Genomic DNA, 6,000 nt, shown 5'->3' with positions numbered 1-6,000 from the left:
CACAGGCCCATCCGGGGGCCACGGGGAGGTCGTGGGCGTCTCCACGCCTCTTGGTTTCGCAGCCTCTGAGGGCCTCTTTCCCTCCTGAACCTTCCCCGTGAGGCCAGGAAAGGGCAGACGTGGCCACAGAGCCCCAGGTGGACAACGTCCCACATCAGCAACCCGGAAAGAAGCCGTCCTTCAGCGTGTCACCCATGCAGGCTCACACACACGTGCACACACACGTGCACACATGGGAAGGACTCATCTGTGAGACTGCGGTTCGTCACTTCCATTTCCTTAGAAGCTGCACTCTCATGCACACATACCCAGACGCACAGGGTGCATGTGCACACACACACTCACGTGAGCACACACACTGGGTCTTCTGACCTCCCACACTCACAGCGGGGCGCCTGCCCCGGCCCAGCTCTGCCGCGGCCACTGGAGGTTTTCCAAGACCAGGCGGATGGTGGAACGTGTGCTTCCTATCTTTTCCATGAGGAAGGCGAACAGACCTTCTCAGAAGCCATCTAACAGAGGAAAGTGCTTGTGCTGAAATGTAAATTGCTCTTCCAAAGAGCATTTTTAATTACCTCTTTGAAGCTGGAAAGTGTCTTGGGAGGGTGCGAACCCCAAGGCTTGTTTCTCCCTTTTCCCCTGCGCCAGCCTCCTTGGGAGGGGCCCTGGAGGCTGGCCTCCCATCCTGGGCCCGCAGGCTGACCCCCAGGCTTCCTCGTGGCGCCCTGCCCGACGGCCGTGCAAGGCCTCCCACCTCGAAGCCTCGGCCAGCGGGGTGAGGAGGGAGGTGCTGCTGCAAGCTCCATCTGCCTCTCAGCGCAGCCAGCCGCCCCCTCCTTTATTTATTCTACAAATATTGACCGAGCGTCTTCGTGCCAGACGTGCGCATCCACCAGCTGAGACCCGCCCTCCGGCTGGAACATTTAGACCCGTCTGTTCTCCTGCGGCCTCAGATCACCCAGACAGGCATCTCCATGAACGGCCAAGCTGCAGGCTGCTCCAGAAGAGCAGTTAAGTGGGTAGCAGGCTCTGGCCTTTCTAAGAGAGACAGATTTTTACACAAACTCTAAGACCTCCTGTTATTTGCTCCAAAATGCAGACTCCCACTTCCCTTCTCCAGAGAGCTTTGTCTGAAGCAGGGCCGCAGCTCCGGCGGGGCTGACACGGGCGCGGGATCGCTCCCTGTCGCGGGGTCACTTCCTGTCGCGGGGTCACTCCCTGTCTCGGGATCGCTCCCTGTCGCGGGGTCACTCCCTGTCTCGGGATCACTTCCTGTCGCAGGACCACCAGGGGTGCCCACGGTGTGAGGCAGAGTGCCGCCCTGCCAGCCCCTCACAGCGACGGCTGGGGCGTCCCCAGACCATCATGTGTCCCTCCTGTCCAGCACCACTGACCAGAGGAAATACTCCTGGATTTGAGTCTTTTTGAGCCTCATTAGAGAAAATAACAGCTTCCTATACCTGCGGGGACAGTCCTTTGGCCAAGAACACCTTCTCGAGGAATCAGGTCCAGTGAGCAGGACGCTTTCATGAACAGATCCTCGGATGGCTGGCTGGGCAGCCACCTGCCCTCCAGCTCCACGCCTTCCACCCCCCGGCACTCTTTCTGAGTGAGATTTGTCTCTCCTGATACATCTCGACAGCCTCCCCCCACTGAACACGGCTTGAATGAATTTCCTGTGAGGGAAAAGTTAACCCAGAGCCTTTCATCTTGAATATAAACAGCCGAGGAGCCTCCCTACCAGAGAGACAGTCGCTGAAACGCTCTGAGCATGATTGCTTCAAAGGAGGCGCTTGGAGCTGGGGCGGGAGCCAGGGGCCTGCGGCTTCTTTTGTTCTAACTTTTTGGCCTCATCGAGTGGCCCGCAGGCTCTCAGTTCCCGACCGTCCCCCGGCGCTGGATGAGTGGAGACTTGGCTGCACCAGGGGAGCCCCAGGGGGGGTCACTTCTGAGGACACAGCCCCAGCCCCAGCCCTCAGTGCAGTGCGGCTGTGCTTCCTGAGTTCTCATCCCTGGGGGCTGGCGCCCCTCTGTCCCCACCTCCCTTCCTCATTTGGGGGTGGGGTGGGAACTTTCCTACTCTAACTCCGTGAGCTGCTGGGAGCATCCAGAACCTTCCGTACAAGGCTCAGATTCTCCTGCCAGGGCGAGATGACCTCTGCACTTTTCACTCCGTCAAGTATTGTCAAATGTAGCCGCGCGTTCCGGGAAACAAGGTCTCTCAGAAGGGCAGTGCGGAGAGTGGAGTGCGGTTGATTACACCGGCCGGCCCGTCACGGAGTCTCCTCTTAGCCAAGGACCCGGGCCAGTTTTTGTGAAAACCTTATTTATATACCTTAAGCGAATGTGCCCAAACCCACCTCCCCAGATTCCCTGAAACTAGTCTGAACAAAGGAAAAAGAAAGATACAATCAGAGTTAACCTGTGATTTATGTGCTTTAAACCTAGGTAGTTAACCGTGGACAGTTATCAATAGGCTTGTGGCCATTCCCCAATAAGCATAAAAGAATGTATGATTCTGTTCGGGTACACAGATAATTAGGCCCTGGGGCTCTTCCTTCCAAGGGCCTGGTTTCCCAGTCCGTATATTGTTTCCGTAGATACTGGGCATAAAGCTCCAAGTCCACAGTCTGGCCCAAGATGGAGCCCTGCTTTCAAGACAGAGCCTGTTCTGTTTCCTCCTTCAGTATCAGAAAGGAAAAGCCATTATTCCCCTCCAAGGCTTTTATACAAATAAGCAAAATTCTAAGCAAGGAAGAGAGAAAGGGAAGTGCCCGGTTATTTTTAATTTTTTAAATAAAATCCAGAGAAAGTTGTCCTCTTCCTACATTTTGGTTCTACCAGAAGGGTTTGCTTAAATTATTGAAACTTAACCATAAAATGTGTTTTTATCAAGCTAAAGTGCTGCAAAAGATACTCCTGAAGCCAAGATGACTTCAAAAATTTCTTTCAGGAAAAATGAGTGCTGCCTAAAAATAAGCCAGAACATGGGACTTCCCTGGAAGCCCAGTGGCTAAGACTCTGTGCTCCAATGCAGGGCCCAAGTTCAGCCCATGGTCAGGGAATAAGACTCTACATGCCTCAGGGAAGACTGAAAATACCACATGCCCACAACTATGACCTGGGGCAACCAAATAAATAAACCAAAAAAAGGAAATTTACTTGAAAAGCATGAGTTTGCGCGTTTTACTATGAGGATGGCTGTGTGAGCCAGAATTTATGCCTTCGTCTACCTAGATATCACGTTAAAACAACAAGATCTTTTTCAAAACTTCACTTTTCAGGAAAACTGGGAGCGAAGTGTAAAGCACAGACTCTGAAAGTGCACGTGGGGAGGGTAGCTAACCCGGGCAGGAGGAGGGCAGCTCTGCGGCGGCGGGCAGATCCCAGAGGTCAGGAGCCCAGGAAGCGTCAGCGGAACGCAGCCCTCGGGGGTGGAAGGGGTTCACTCAGAAGGGAAACATCTGCACGTAACCAGTGTGGGAGCCACAGGAAGAGGAGGAAGCCCACGGTGGGTAAAGCGCCCCCACGCCCAGGCTGCTTCGAAGGAAGGGGGCATGCATGGAGCCGCAGACCAGCGGCGTGAGCAGGGAGCAGTGCACAGCAGAGGGGCAGGCCTTGGGGCTGGGAGGCTGGGAGGTCCGCTGAGACTCCTCCAGAGCATCCACAGAAGGAACAGGGCAAAAGTCAACACGAGGATGGCGCCGAGGGAAAGCGCCCAGCAAAGGAAACCATGCGCAGACGAGAAGGCAACCCCGGATGGGGAAGGAAGACGTGCAAACCATACGTCTGGGAAGGGGTTAATATCCAACACAGATAAGGAACTCATACACAGTAGCAAAAGACCGTCCGAATTTTGAAAGGGCCGAGGAGGGGAACTGAAGTTTTTCCAAAGAAGACGTTCAGATGGACAGGAGCTCCGTGGCAAGGTGCTCCACATCACTGACCACCAGGAAACCGCAAATCAAAACCACAGTGAGCATCAGCTCACCCCCCCGGACAGCTGCTGTCAAAGCAACTGGAGACAGCAAGTGTTGGTGAGGACGCGGAGAAAAAGGAAGCCTCGTGCACCGCAGGTGGCGATGCAAGCTGGAGCGGCCACTACGGAAACCTGTATGGAAGGTCCTCGGAAGACTAAGCACAGGGCTACCGGTGACTCAGCAGTCCCTCTCCTGGGTGTCTCTTCAAAGGCAATGAAAACAGGATCGAGACGAGACACATGCCCCGCCGTGTTGAGCTCAGCATCGTTCACAGTAGCCAGGACATGGGAACAGCCAAGTGTCCACCACCAGGCGACGAGGTAAGGAGGACGTGGTGCGTGTTTGCAACGGAATATCGTCCATCCAGGAGAAAGCAGCACGTCCTGCCTTATGTGACAACATTGTGCCGAGTGAAATCACACACGCAGACAAAGACAAACGCCCTAAGACATCACTTATACATGAAGTCTGGAAAAGTGGAACTAACAGAAAAGAAACAGGAGAGAGCTCTGGAAAACTCTCACGCATATCATTAAACATGAATGGATTTAGCTCGCTATTAAACAGATTTTCAGGTTGTACCTCAAAGCAAACCCAGTTTTATGCTGCTCACAGAAATACCTCTAAAATTACCGTCAAGTTTGAAAATAAAAGGTTGCCAATGGCATGTCAGGAGATGGAAAAAAGCAACTGCATCTGTGTGTTTAAATACTGTCTACAGAAAATGAGGAACACAGTTTAATATCTAGAGTTCTAATAATAAAAGGGACAGTAACACAAACATTCACACCTTTCTAAGTATCAAGGCTGCTCAAATGGAGTAGGGCGAGGTGAAGAAAAATGAAAACGATAAATACGCAAGTAAATGTAAATGAACGTTAAATGTATGAAACAAAAGGATCGGAAAATCCGGAAGGGCGTGAGAGGCACAGTGGATGGAGACAGGAAGGCACGTGTCACCAGGACCCCAGCAGAGGAGGGGAGACAGGATGAGAAGAAACAGTCAAAGAAGCGATGGTTGAGGACTTTTGCAAAACATGAAAGACATCAGTCTTTGGATTCAAGAAACCTTGCGAGTCCCAAGGAGAAGCCACCACTTCCGTTCAGCCTCTCAGTCGTGTCCGACTCTCTGCGACCCCATGGACGGCAGCACGCCAGGCCTCCCCGTCCATCACCATTGCCCAGAGCTTGCTCAAACTCATGTCCATCGAGTGGGTGATGCCATCCAACCATCTCATCCTCTGTCGTCCCCTTCTCCTCTTGCCTTCAGTCTTTCCCAGCATCAGAGTCTTTTCAGATGAGTCAGTTCTTCACATCAGGTGGCCAAAGTATTGGAGTTTCAGCTTCAGCATCAGTCCTTCCAGTGAATATTCAGAACTGATTTCCTCTAGGATGGACTGGTTGGATCTCCTTGCAGTCCAAGGGACTCTCAAGAGTCTTCTCCAGCACCACAGTTCAAAAGCATCAGTTCTTCAGTGCTCAGCTTTCTAGTACAAATCTCACATCCATACATGACTACTGGAAAAACCATAGCTTTGACTAGATGGACCTTTGTTGGCAAGTAATGGTTCTGCTTTTTAATATGCTGTCTAGGTTGGTCATAGCTTTTCTTCCAAGGAGTAAGCATCTTTTAATTTCATGGCTGTAGTCACCATCTGCAGTGATTTGGGAGCCCAAAAAAATGAAGTCTGACACTGTTTCCACTGTTTCCCCATCTATTTGCCATAAAGTGATGGGACCAGATGCCATGATCTTTGTTTTCTGAATGTTGAGTTTTAAACCAACTTTTTCATTCTCCTCTTTCACTTTTATCAAGAAGCTCTTTAGTTCTTCTTTGCTTTCTGCCATAAGGATGGTGTCATCTGCATATCTGAGGTTATTGATATTTCTCCCGGCAATCTTGATTCCAGCTTGTGTTTCTTCCAGCCCAGTGTTTCTCGTGATATATTCTGCATATAAGTTAAATAAGCAGGGTGACAATATACAGCCTTGACGTACTTCTTTCCCTATTTGGAACCAC

Source organism: Capricornis sumatraensis, chromosome 1 (assembly GCF_032405125.1).
Source record: "Capricornis sumatraensis isolate serow.1 chromosome 1, serow.2, whole genome shotgun sequence".
NCBI lineage: Eukaryota > Metazoa > Chordata > Mammalia > Artiodactyla > Bovidae > Capricornis > Capricornis sumatraensis.
Note: the sequence above shows the minus strand (reverse complement) of the source record.